General features: G+C 31.0%; 1 long non-coding RNA gene and 2 other non-coding genes across 3 annotated transcripts; all 3 read left to right on the top strand.

Moving 5' to 3' along the window:
* Positions 1–4,463: 4,463 nt before the first annotated feature.
* On the top strand, positions 4,464–4,537 carry TRNAI-AAU (transfer RNA isoleucine (anticodon AAU)). Its single transcript has one exon. It is a non-coding gene; the product is annotated as a tRNA-Ile (tRNA).
* Positions 4,538–8,258: 3,721 nt separating this feature from the next.
* TRNAI-AAU (transfer RNA isoleucine (anticodon AAU)) lies at positions 8,259–8,332 on the top strand. Its single transcript has one exon. It is a non-coding gene; the product is annotated as a tRNA-Ile (tRNA).
* Positions 8,333–11,021: 2,689 nt separating this feature from the next.
* LOC112802691 (uncharacterized) lies at positions 11,022–14,101 on the top strand. Its single transcript, XR_003202497.3, has 3 exons — positions 11,022–11,289; positions 11,390–11,444; positions 13,823–14,101. It is a non-coding gene; the product is annotated as an uncharacterized lncRNA (long non-coding RNA).
* The last annotated feature ends 524 nt before the right edge of the window (positions 14,102–14,625 follow it).

Here is a 14,625-nt window from a genome sequence, read left to right on the forward strand (position 1 = left end):
TTCAACATAAAACTCAATCAAACTTAACAATAATCAATCAAACCAACATTGACTTTTCAAATTCACATTTAATTATTATAAAATTACCAAATCATACCTCCGTATGAAATCAAAATAATGAAAACTCTGGAGAATCTTTTTGACTGAGCTGTTGAAGAAGAAAACGTCAGAAATCGCCTGTACCTCCTAAAACTCCAATTGGCCGTACTCAAGGGGAAGAGGAGCTACGTCACTGTCAACTTCTACCAAACAAAAGTAACACCAACGTGTAGAAGAGGAAGATACACTTTTACCATATCAGATTTTTTATTAGAGTTACCTATCGGAAGAAATCGAAGCCAAAAAGTCAAAGAAGTCACGGTTTCCTTCCTCACCCACGGTCTCTCTTTTTCTCATTTCCTTAAGCATAGTTTGGTGGTCGAATTAAAAGAACAAAGGTGATTGATGATGATTTATAACCAAGTGTTATTAGTTATTAAATGAAGGAAATATATGTGCCATGATCATATATATAATTTCAAGCATATAAGCCACATTTCATTCTTCTTTTTGTTTCCTTGATGGCTTCGGCCAGTTTCTTTTCTTTTTTTTTTGAACTTTAATAATAATAATAATTAAAATTTTTTTTATCTTTTTTAAAATATCTCATTATAATAAAAATTATTTAGAAAGTCTAATAGATTTTAAATTCAAAGTATCATAAAATTTAATTTAATTACTTTTAGAAAAAATGATTTTCTTTACATAAAATTCTCAATAAATATAATAAATCGTAAATCACTCATTAAATTTTCAAAAACTTGGTTTGTTATACGAGTCGAGTCAAAAGTTTTGTTATCTGTATATTGGAACTCTTGTTTTATGTATTTATGTTTTGCCTTACTCTTACCCTGTCCAGTTTACGTTTATCCTTACATGAGTGATGCGCTCTTCTGTATAACGCTTTTGTTTAACTTCCTTCTAAGGCTCCTAGATATAAACTCTTTTCAACTATATTATGTATGTTTATTTTACTTTTAGAGGTCAAAGCACCTCGCCACCTCTGTTTTACATCCTAGGTGTAAAGCTCTGTGTGGTAGGGTGTTACACAAACTTTACTTAGATTAGTGTTTTGCAATTTATACTCTTTACATTACCAACGTAACAATTACATCCGTTACTACCTTTATTACTAATAGGGCCATAAATCAAAATCCAAATGAAAGTTAAGCTCTTGCCAATTTTTTTTAAATATCTCGATGCATTCATAGTGAATGATAGATTATAAAACTTTCTGATATTAATCTCTTTCATAAATAGATTTCATGTGAAATGATATGGAGCTGTTTGGGTTTTACTATGTCATCAAATCAAGTAAGATTTTTAGATTATTCAGGTTTCTTAGTTAAATATATAAGACTCAAAAAATTATTTTCTTATCTGTTGAGAGAGATAAATATAAATAAATACAAACAAAAATAGAAAACATAATGTTACTCTCGGTTAATTCTTAATAAACATAGCATGCCTTAATACATCAACCAACAACACTAAGAAAGACATTAAAAAGATGACTTCAGATATGATTAAACTCAATCCCGAGTTTTGATTTCGATCATTTGTTGCCCTTAGAATTTCACTTAAACACCATTTTTTGACTATGCAAAGATTTTGCGCCTTTTTTTTCCAATCAAAATTTGGTCTTTGTTCTAATGTCATAGAGAAAACAAAAGCTAATTATCCAATCCAAGGGATGGTATTAGTATTCTTTTTAGTACAAGATTTAACACACATTACACTTACAACTTCAAATTTTAGATATCTTCATACTAAAAAGCTGCCATTATAGTTAAGTTAGTCCCCACAATCTTTTTCAATTGTAATAAAAAATTCTTGTCGAATTTCATTTTCTTCTCAAAAACTTCATATTTGTGAACCATAACTATACTATATTTGTTGTTTTTCTAGCACACTTGGCATCAAAACGGTAGGTATAACGATCGGTCAATATGAAACGTTTTCTTCTTTGTAATGTAACTTGATATTCCATGGGTCAAGTTGGCAAAAGCGAATGAGAAGTTATATGGTATCTTAAGCATTGTTCACCATAACGTTCTCTTTTCACTTTTCAACCTTGGCAAAAGAGCTGGATGTGCTATCACTTTTTGAACATAATATGCAAAGCTCTCAAATATAATACGAGGTGCGACATTTATATCATATTCTTTAGTGCATGGCAACTAAGCAAAATTCCTTATATGTTCAAAGAATTTTTTTCTAATTTTCCTAATTCACGTACTTTTATTTTCTCGCAAGAAAAGATATTGAACATATTGCTCTATTTTAAATTGATTTGTTAATTATTTATATCTTGGTTCTAGCTATTTATTGCGAATCAAGTAGGGCAAAATACACCTAATATTGGAATACCACCAACCGATATATAATGATATCACTAATGTGCTGTGATACACCCTGATAATTTATAGAAAAAGAATATGAAAAATTTTATTAACACGGATTAACAGGAAAATTAAAAGTTTTATACATGTCGATAAACTAAGCAAAGAAAATATGTAGGTCTATTAGCTTAGTTGGTTAGAGCGTCGTGCTAATAACGCCAAGGTCGCAAGTTTGAGACTTGCATGGGCCATTGGAGGAAATATGTTTTTTAAAGCCATGAATTTTCAGAGCATAAAAATAATGGCCTATCCATGCCGACGAGTGTTAATATGTTCCATTTTATCTTGTATAAGTTTTTGTTCCAAGAAAGAAATTGAATTGCGTTTAAAACCTTAACAACGATACGATGGAAGTTTTAGAAACATATTTCTACCAAACAATATGTATATGGAGCAAATTATAGAACTTGTTATGGTACTACATAACTGTCTTACTATGAAAAAAGTTTGCCGGAACACGTAAGGGAAATTGATGGAATCTCTCTCCCTAATACCTAAAAGTACATGTATTTGACATGTTCTTTACCTTAGTAAAAAGAGCAAAACTTCTTGCAAAATTTACTTAGATTAGTGTTTTGCAATTTATACTATTTGTGTTACCAATGTAACAATTGCATCCCTTACTTCCTTTATTACTAAGAGTGCCATAAATCAAAATCCAAATGAAAGTTAAGCTCTTGCCAATTTTTTTTTAAATATGTCGATGCATTCATAGTGAAGGATAGATTATAAAGCTTTCTAATCTTATTCTCTTTCATAAGTAGATTTCATGTGGAATGATATGGAGCAATTTGGATTTTACTATGTCATCAAATCAAGTAAGATTTTTAGATTATTCCAGTTTTATTAGTTAAATATATCACTCAAAAAATTGTTTCTTACCTGTTGAGAGAGATAAATATTAAATAAATACTAATGGAAAAAGAAAACATAATGTTCTCTCTGTTAATTATTTATAAACATAGCAAGCTTTAATGCATCAACCAACAACGCCAAGAAAGACAATAAAAAGATGACTTCAATTAAGGTTGAATTCAATCCCATGTATTAGTTCCTATCATTCGTTGACCTTAGAATTCCACATAAACAACCATTTTTTGACCATGCATAGGTTTTGCGCCATTCTTTCTAATAAAAATTTGGTCTATGGTCTAATGTCATAGAAAAACAAAAACTAATTATCCAATCCAAGGGGTGGTATTAGTATTCTTTTTAGTACAAGATTTAGCACATATTACCCTTGCAACTTCAAATTTTAGATATCTTCGTACCAAAAAGCAATAATTATAGTTAAGTTAGTTGCCACAATCTTTTTCAACTGTAGTAACAAAATTCTTGTCGAATATCATTTTCTTCTCAACAACTTCATATTTGTGAACCATAACTATGCTATATTTGTTGTATTGCTAGCACATTAGGCATCAGAACCATGGGTATAAAGTTCGAACAATATGAAACATTTTCTTCTATGCAATATAACTTGATATTCCATGGGTCAAGTCGGCAAAAGCAAATGGGAAGTTCTATGATATCTTAAGCATTGTTCACCATAACGTTCTCCTTTTACATTTTAACCTTGGCAAATGAGCTGGATATGTTATCACTTTTGAACATAATATGCAAAGCTCTCAAATATAATACGAGGTGTGGAATTTATATCATATTCTTTAGTGCACGCCAACTAAACAAAATTCATTATATGTTCAAAGTAATTTTTTTTCTAATTTTTCTAATTTGCGTACTTTTACATTCTCAGAAGCAAAGACATTGAATATATCGCTCTATTTTAAATTGATTTGTTAATTATTTATATATTGATTCTAGCTATTTCTTGCGAATCAAGTAGGGCAAAATACACTTAATATTGGAATACCACCAACAGATTTATAATGATATCACTAACGTGCGGTGATACACCCTGATAATTTATAGAAAAACAATATGAAAAATTTTAATAACATGGATTAACAGAAAAATTAAAAGTTTTATAGATGTCGATAAACTAAGTAAAGAAAATATGTAGGCCTATTAGCTCAGTTGGTTAGAGCGTCGTGCTAATAACGCGAAGGTCGCAGGTTCGAGGCCTGCATAGGCCATTGGAGGAAATTTGTTTTTTAAAGTCATGAATTTTCAGAGTATAAAAAAATGGCCTTTCTATGTCGACGAGTGTTGATATATTCCTTTTTATCTTTTATAAATTTTTGTTCCAAGAAAAAAATTGAATTGAGTATAAAACCTTAACAACGATACGATGGAAGTTTTTGAAACATATTTCTACCAAACAATATATATATAGAGCAAGTTATAGCACTTGTGTTATGGTACTACAAAATTGTCTTCCTATGAAAAAAGTATGCTGGAAAATGTAAGCGAAATTGATGGAAGCTCTATTCCTAATACCCAAAAGTACATGTATTTGACAAGTTCTTTACCTTAGTAAAAAGAGCAAAACTTCTTGCAAAATTTACTTAGATTAGTGTTTTGCAATTTATACTCTTTATGTTACCAACGTAACAATTACATCACTTACTTCCTTTATTGCTAAGAGGGCCATAAATCAAAATCCAAATGAAGGTTAAGCTCTAGTCAATTTTTTTAAATATCTCGATGTATTTATAGTGAAGGATAGATTATAAAATTTTCTAATATTAATCTCTTTCATAAGTAGATTTCATGTGGAATGAAATGGAGCTGTTTGGATTTTACTTTGTCATCAAATCACTTAAGACTTTTAGATTGTTCCAATTTTATTTGTTAAATATATCACTCAAAAATTGTTTTGTTACCTGCTGAGAGAGATAAATATTAAATAAAGACAAACAGAAAAAGAAAATATAATGTTACTTTCTGTTAATTGTTTATAAACATAGCGTGCTTTAATGCATCAACCAACAACACCAAGAAAGACAATAAAAAGATGACTTCATTTATGGTTGAATTCAATCCCAAGTTTTTGTTCCGATCATTCGTTGACCTTAGAATTCCACTTACACAACCATTTTATGACCATGCAAAGGTTTTGCGCCATTCTTTCTAATTAAAATTTGTCTCTAGTCTAATTTCATAGAGAAAACAAAAGCTAATTATCCAATCCAATGGGTGGTATTAGTATTCTTTTTAGTACAAAATTTAGCTCACATTACCCTTTTAACTTCAAATTTTAGATATTTTCGTACCAAAAAACTATCGTTATAGTTAAGTTAGTTGCCACAATCTTTTTCAATATTAATAACAAAATTCTTGTTGAATTTCATTTTCTTCTCAATAACTTTATATTTGTGAACTATAACTAGGCTACATTTGTTGTTTTGCTAGCACATTTGGCATTAAAACCATAGGTATAAAGTTCGAACAATATGAAACATTTTCTTCTATGCAATGTAACTTGATATTCCATACGTCAAGTCGGCAAAAGCAAATGGAAAGTTCAATGGTATCTTAAGCATTGTTCACCATAACGTTCTCCTTTTACATTTTAACCTTGGCAAATGAGGTGGGTATGCTATCACTTTTGAACATAATATGCAAAGCTCTCAAATATAATACGAGGTGCAGAATTTATATTATATTCTTTAATGCTAACCAACTAAACAAAATTCCTTATATGTTTAAAGAATTTTTTTTTCTAATTTTCCTAATTCATGTACTTTTATTTTCTCACAAGGAAAGACATTGAATATATCGCCCTATTTATAATTGATTTGTTAATTATTTATATATTGATTCTAGCTATTTCTTGCAAATCAAGTAGGGCAAAATACACCTAATACTAGAATGCCACCAACCGATATATAATGATATCACTAATGTGTTGTGATAAACCCTGATAATTTATAGAAAAATAATATGAAAAATTTTTTTAACACGGATTTCAGGGAAATTAAAAGTTTTATACATGTCAATAAACTAAGCAAAGAAAATATGTAGGCCTATTAGCTCATTTGGATAGAGCGTTGTGCTAATAACGCGAAGGTCGCAGGTTCGAGACATGTAGGGGCCATTGGAGAAATTATGTTTTTTAAAACCATGAATTTTCAGAGTATAAAAATAATGGCCTATCCATGCTGACGAGTGTTGATATGTTCCTTTTTATCTTTTATAAGTTTTTATTCCAAGAAAGAAACTGAATGGCGTATAAAACCTTAACAACGATACGATGGATGTTTTTGAAACATATTTTTCCAAACAATATGTATATGGAGCAAATTATAGCACTTGTTATGGTACTACATTATTGTCTTCCTATGAAAAAGATACTACAAAATTGTCTTCCTATGGAAAAAGTATACCGAAAAATGTAAGCGAAATTGATGGAAGCTCTATTCCTAATACCCAAAAGTACATGTATTTGACAAGTTCTTTACCTTAGTAAAAAGAGCAAAACTGCTTGCAAAATTTACTTAGATTAGTGTTTTGTAATTAATACTCTTTATGTTACCAACGTAACAATTACATCCCTTACTTCCTTTATTGCTAAGAGAGCCATAAATCAAAATCCAAATGAAGGTTAAGCTCTTGCCAATTTTTTTTAAATATCTCGATGCATTCATAGTGAAGGGTAGATTATATAACTTTCTAATCTTAATTTCTTTCATAAGTAGATTTCATGTGGAATAATATGCAGCTGTTTGGATTTTACTATGTCATCAAATCAAGTAAGATTTTTAGATTATTCCAGTTTTATTAGTTAAATATATCACTCAAAAAATTGTTTTGTTACCTGTTGGGAGAGATAAATATTAAATAAAGACAAACAGAAAAAGAAAACATAATGTTACTCTCTGTTAATTGTTTATAAACATTGCATGCCTTAATGCATCAACCAACAACGCCAAGAAAGGCAACATAAATATGACTTCAATTATGGTTGAATTCAATCCCAAGTTTTAGTTCCGATCATTTGTTGACCTTAGTATTCCACTTAAACAACTGTTTTTTGACCATGCAAAGGTTTTGCGCTATTCTTTCTAATTAAAATTTGGTCTCTGTTCTAATGTCATAGAAAAAACAAAAGCTAATTATCCAATCCAAAGGGTGGTATTAGTATTCTTTTTAGTACAAGATTTAGCACACATTACCTTTACAACTTCAAATTTATGATATCTTCGTACCAAAAAGCTATCATTATAGTTAATTTAGTTGCCACAATCTTTTTCAACTGTAATAACAAAATTCTTGTCGAATTTCATTTTCTTCTCAACAACTTTATATTTGTGAACCATAACTATGCTATATTTGTTGGTTTGCTAGCACATTAGGCATCAAAACCATGGGTATAAAGTTCGAACAATATGAAACGTTTTCTTCTATGCACTGTAACTTTATATTCCATGGGTCAAGTCGGCAAATGCAAATGGAAATTTCTATGGTATCTTAAACGTTGTATACCATAACATTCTCCTTTGAACATAATATGCAAAGCTCTCAAATATAATACGAGGTGCGGAATTTATATCACATTCTTTAGTGCGCACCAACTTAACATAATTCCTTATATGTTCAAAGAATTTTTTTTTCTAATTTTTCTAATTTGCGTACTTTTATTTTCTCACAAGCAAAGATATTGAATATATCGCTCTATTTTAAATTGATTTGTTAAATATTTATATATTGATTCTAGCTATTTCTTGTGAATCAAGTAGGGCAAAATAGACCTAATACTGGAAAACCACCAACCGATATATAATGATATCACTAATGAGTTGTGATACACTCTAATGATTTATAGAAAAAGAATATAAAAAATTTTATTAACACGGATTTCAGGGAAATTAAAAGTTTTATACATGTCAATAAACTAAGTAAAGAAAATATGTAGGCCTATTAGCTCAGTTGGTTAGAGCGTCGTGCTAATAACGCGAAGGTCGCAGGTTCGAGACCTGCATGGGCCATTGGAGGAATTATGTTATTTAAAACCATGAATTTTCAGAGTATAAAAATAATGGCCTATCCATGCTGACGAGTGTTGATATGTACCTTTTTATCTTTTATAAGTTTTTGTTCCAAGAAAGAAATTGAATTGCGTATAAAACCTTAACAACGATACGATGGATGTTTTTGAAACATATATTTTCCAAACAATATGTATATGGAGCAAATTATAGCACTTGTTATGGTACTACATTATTGTCTTCCTATGAAAAAGATACTACATAATTAGCTTCCTATGAAAAAAGTATGCCGGAAAATGTAAGCGAAATTGATGGAAGCTCTATTCTTAATACCCAAAAGTACATGTATTTGATAAGTTCTTTACCTTAGTAAAAAGAGCAAAACTGCTTGCAAAATTTACTTAGATTAGTGTTTTGCAATTTATACTCTTTATGTTACCAACGTAACAATTACATCCCTTACTTCCTTTATTGATAAGAGAGCCATAAATCAAAATCCAAATGAAGGTCAAGCTCTTGACAATTTTTTTAAATATCTCGATGCATTCATAGTGAAGGGTAGATTATATAGCTTTCTAATCTTAATTTCTTTCATAAGTAGATTTCATGTGGAATAATATGCAACAGTTTAGATTTTACTATGTCATCAAATCAAGTAAGATTTTTAGATTATTCCAGTTTTATTAGTTAAATATATCAATCAAAAAATTGTTTCGTTACCTGTTGAGAGAGATAAATGTTAAATAAAGACAAACAGAAAAAGAAAACATAATGTTACTCTCTGTTAATTGTTTATAAACATAATATGCTTTAATGCATCAACCAACAACGCCAAGAAAGGCAACATAAAGATGACTTCAATTATGGTTGAATTCAATCTCAAGTTTTAGTTCCGATCATTCGTTGATCTTAGAATTCCGCTTAAACAACCGTTTTTTGACCATGCAAAGGTTTTGCGCTATTCTTTCTAATCAAAATTTGGTCTCTGTTCTAATGTCATAGAAAAAACAAAAGCTAATTATCCAATCCAAGGGGTGGTAATAGTATTCTTTTTAGTACAAGATTTAGCACACATTACCCGTATAACTTCAAATTTAAGATATCTTCGTACCAAAAAGCTATCATTATAGTTAACTTAGTTGCCTCAATCTTTTTCAACTGTAATAACAAAATTCTTGTCGAATTTCATTTTCTTCTCAACAACTTCATATTTGTGAACCATAACTATGCTATATTTGTTGTTTTGCTAGCACATTAGGCATCAAAACAATGGGTATAAAGTTCGAACAATATGAAACATGTTCTTCTATGCACTGTAACCTTATATTCCATGGGTCAAGTCGGCAAATGCAAATGGAAAGTTCTATGGTATCTTAAACATTGTACACCATAACATTCTCCTTTGAACATAATATGCAACGCTCTCAAATATAATACGAGGTGCGTAATTTATATCATATTCTTTAGTGCGCACCAACTTAACATAATTCCTTATATGTTCAAAGAAATTTTTTTTTCTAATATTCCTAATTTGCGTACTTTTATTTTCTCACAAGCAAAGATATTGAATATATCGCTCTATTTTAAATTGATTTGTTAAATATTTATATATTGGTTCTAGCTATTTCTTGTGAATCAAGTAGGGCTAAATACACCTAATAATGGAAAACCACCAACCGATATATAATGATATCACTAATGAGGTGTGATACACCTTGATGATTTATAGAAAAAGAATATAAAAAATTTTATTAACACGGATTTTAGGGAAATTAAAAGTTTTATACATGTCAATAAACTAAGCAAAGAAAATATGTAAGCCTATTAGCTCAGTTGGTTAGAGCATCGTGCTAATAATGCGAAGGTTGCAGGTTCGAGACCTACATGGGCCATTGGAGGTATTATGTTTTTTAAAACCATGAATTTTCAGAGTTTAAAAATAATGGCCTATCCATGCTGACGAGTGTTTATATGTTCCTTTTTATCTTTTATAAGTTTTTGTTCCAAGAAAGAAATTGAATTGCATATAAAACCTTAACAACGATACAATGGATGTTTTTAAAACATATTTCTTCCAAATAATATGTATATGGAGCAAATTATAGCACTTGTTATGGTACTACATTATTGTCTTCCTATGAAAAAGATACTACATAATTGTCTTCCTATGAAAAAAGTATGCCGGAAAATGTAAGCGAAATTGATGGAAGCTCTATTCCTAATACCCAAAAGTACATGTATTTGACAAGTTCTTTACCTTAGAAAAAAGAGCAAAACTGCTTGCAAAATTTACTTAGATTAGTGTTTTGCAATTTATACTTTTTATGTTACCAATGTAACAATTACATCCCTTACTTCCTTTATTGCTAAGAAAGCCATAAATCAAAATCCAAATGAAGGTTACGCTCTTGCCAATTTTTTTTAAATATCTCGATGCATTCATGGTGAAGGGTAGATTATATAACTTTCTAATCTTAATTTCTTTCATAAGTAGATTTCATGTGGAATAATATGCAGATGTTTGGATTTTGCTATGTCATCTGTAAACCCCGCTAAAATCGGTAAATAATTAGTCAATAAATCAAAATTTTTATAGGAAAATTAAATATGCAAAACTAATATCAAAATAGGATAGAGCTCGTCAAAACGAAAATTTTGATATCACTTTCGAAAAATTTGGCCCAAAATTGGGTCGAACGGACCAAACCGGTCGAACCGGACCCGAACCGGGCCTGTGGGTCCAACCAACTCATTATATATAATGAGCTGAAGCTCATTTCATTTCCATTCAGCATGCAGAACACGCTGGGCAGAGCCAAAATGGGGAAGAACATGTTGAAGATTCCAAAACCCTTGATTTCATTCAAATCCACATAACTTCTCGCTCCAAGCTTCGATTGACGATCCGTTTGCGGTCACGCGACCGCGGCATCGAGCTCTACAAAGCCCATAACATTGTAAGTTAAGGAAGCCACACTTTCTTCCTCAATTTTCTCATTTCCAGTTCTGAATTTATTGGGCTTTGGTGTTGAGATTTTGTATAATTTGGTGTTTTAGGTTTAATTTAGCTTGCGGAGCTTATTGAGCTTGAGTTGTTATGCGTGTGGGTATGGTAAGAACAATCTAAACCCTAGCCCAATCTTGTATTTATGATGAGAAATCTGAAATTGTAACATGTATATGTATTAGGTGTAGATTAAGTGGGTATATAAGCATTGGAATTGAATTGGGATTACTTGAAGGTTTGTTGATGACCAAGGCTTGTTTTGGGGCTGTTTGATTGAGCTTGGAGGGGCTATAATTTTGAGTTGTGAGGCTGCCTTGGGTGAACTAAGTGATAGGCCAATGTATGGTTTAAGTTTCGCACGTTTAATATTTACGGTGTTGTGAAAACTTAGGTTAGAAGAACCATAGGATAAGTTGAATTGTTTGTTGTATTTAATGATTAGCCTTGTAATGTTGTTGAAATAGATTTGTTGGTGGGTATATATTGGAATTATGAGGTGTGGAAGTTATTAATGGTATGCTCTTATATTTATTTATGATGGATTAGGATTGGTGTTTGTTAATAAGGATATAGAGTTGTGTTGTGGTGGTATTGCAGATGCTGTAACTAATTATGTAATGATCGAAATTGCATGAGACTAAGTTTGGACTAAACTTGAGAATATAAGGAACTAAACTGGAAAATTTGGGACCTTTTTGTTAAATATACAATTTATGACAAATTTTTAAAGTTAGGTTGTTAAATCTGTCCTGCAGCAGAAAAGGTTAGACAGGCCAGCAACTTGTTTGTCTTGCTGCGACTTCTACGAGTTGAGTTTTGGAGCGAAACCAATTTTGTTATAAAATTTGATTAACTTTATTTATTTCTCTAAAACTTCAGAATTTTAAGAGTTAAGGATTGGGAGTTGTGAATTTTTGAATGTTGATAGTCAAAGTAGAAAAGAAACAGATTTCAGCAAGCTATGCATCAACTTCCAATGCTTGTAACTCCTAGAATTGAATATCAATTGGGTTGCAACTAAGACACACTTGTTTCTGCATGAGTTAGGAGTTCCCAAACCAAAATTTATCTTAATTGGAGTTTTGTAATAAAAGTTATTCAAATTGAAAGGTACTAAGCTTGTTGGTTTCTAAAACAGATTTTGACTCATTTTTACTTAACTTCCAGGTAATGTAACTTCTTCATTAAAAATAGTATTAACTCAGAACCAATTGAGAAAAAAACCTAGATGAGTAAAGTTTAACTACATTAATTTTTAAAGTCATTGGATTTACTTTGGATTTTATAGTGAATTTTAAATATCACATGCTGCTGTTATTTTTCTGGTTTTATGCACTGTAGAGCAGTCACGGTTTTTCCTTTATTCCTGAGGCTAGAGAAATTATAAAATTATGATCTTTGATTTGTTAGAAAGCTTATTTAAAGTTGAACTCCTGGACATAAAGTTTGTGCAATTCCGAGTTCTTTTTTATATTAAAAACAGAAAAGAAAATAGAGTGTCGAGGATGTCTTAGTGATAGTCATGGGTTCGTGAAGTTAAAGTTTAATTTTCGTGTGATGTGATTGATTCAATGTTAGAGTTGGGTTGATTTTAAGATTATTCGATATTAAGAAGTTTGAGAAGAATTTGATAAATAGTTTGGTCAGGATCTGGAAAGGGTAATCAAGATGAATTATAAGGGAATGATGATGAAAAATGTGAAAGGGAGGTTGTTAATAAAAGGAGTTAACATGCCATGGCTTGATGAATGATTAAATAATGATTATGACTATGAAATGGCTTATGGATGATGATATCTGAGATACGAGTTTCCATGGGTAAAAACCGTGGCTCGCCACCACGTGTTCCAGGTTGATTCTCGATACTCTGTTAACCCTACGTCGTAAGGGTGACCGGGCACGTATAAATTCCTGGATATGGATAACCCCCATTGAGTGATTTATATGATGATTGAATGTGAACTCTATGCATAGACTCTTGGGGATGCGCGACGGGGGATAGTCTAAGGTTTTCAAACTTGTCGGGTTGGCTGGATAACCGACAGATGGTCCCCATCAGCCATAAGACAGGCATGCATCATATGCATTTGTTTGTTTTGATTGCTATGCATTTCCTGGGTTTTCCTAATTGATATATATCACCTGCTATCTGTTATACTTGCTATTTGTACTATCTGCTCATTACTTGTTCGTGACCTTGTTTGGTTGCTTGTTTCTGTTGCATTGTGGATGATGGAGGGATAGAGGAAAAGGAGAAATAGTTTGGTGTTAGATTAGGATTGAAATTGAGTAAGTTAGGTAGATTTAGAATACCTACCCCTGTTATAGCTTCTGTTTAGTAATTAAGTTGAATAATTGTATAACAAAGTTCTAGGATTGCCTATGGCATTCTCAGGACCTTATTTATTATGCGCGTGGCACTTTTACCATGCTGAGAACCTCCGGTTCTCATTCCATACTGTGTTGCTATTTTTCATATGCAGGTCGAGAGGTTCCTCGCTAGGCGTCTGGATTTTCAAGCGGAGTAGTCCCTGTGATGTTTTGGTTTATCAGTTTATGTATTTATGTACTTAGTTACTAGCTTGCTCTCCAAGAAACTTGTTATTCTGTTCCTCATAGAGGTTACAGGAGAGTTAGGACTTTACTTCAGTATTTTGGGTATTTTGGGATATCTGTATATGTATGTATATATATTCTCCGGCCAGCCTTGGCTTCGCAGGCTGAGTCAGGAACTAGTTATGCTGTTCCTTGGCTTCTCTTTATCCTTTCGTTTATTGTTTTATCATGTTCCTATTAAGTTTCTTAGCACGCAAGTAATTCGATTTCCCGAGCGTTGCGCTTTTTATTTTGCAATTTTGTTTTATCCGTTTTTCAAGGCTCCTAGTTAAGTATCTCTTTTCCTATTTTATATATATATATATATATATATATATATATATATATATATATATATATATATATATATAATTCTATTTATGGAGGTCGTAATACCTTACTATCTCAGTCTTATGACTTAAGCATAAGATTTAGTATAGTAGGGTGTTACATCATCAAATCAAGTAAGTTTTTTAGATTATTCCAGTTTTATTAGTTAAATATATCACTCAAAAAATTGTTGCGTTCCCTGTTGAGAGAGATAAATATTAAATAAAGACAAACAAAAAAAGAAAACATAATGTTACTCTCTGTTAATTGTTTATAAACATAGCATGCTTTAATGCATCAACCAACAACGCCAAGAAAGGCAACATAAAGATGACTTCAATTATGATTGAATTCAATCCCA

The sequence above is a fragment of the Arachis hypogaea genome, chromosome 5 (genome assembly GCF_003086295.3).
Source record: "Arachis hypogaea cultivar Tifrunner chromosome 5, arahy.Tifrunner.gnm2.J5K5, whole genome shotgun sequence".
Taxonomy (NCBI): Eukaryota; Viridiplantae; Streptophyta; class Magnoliopsida; order Fabales; family Fabaceae; genus Arachis; species Arachis hypogaea.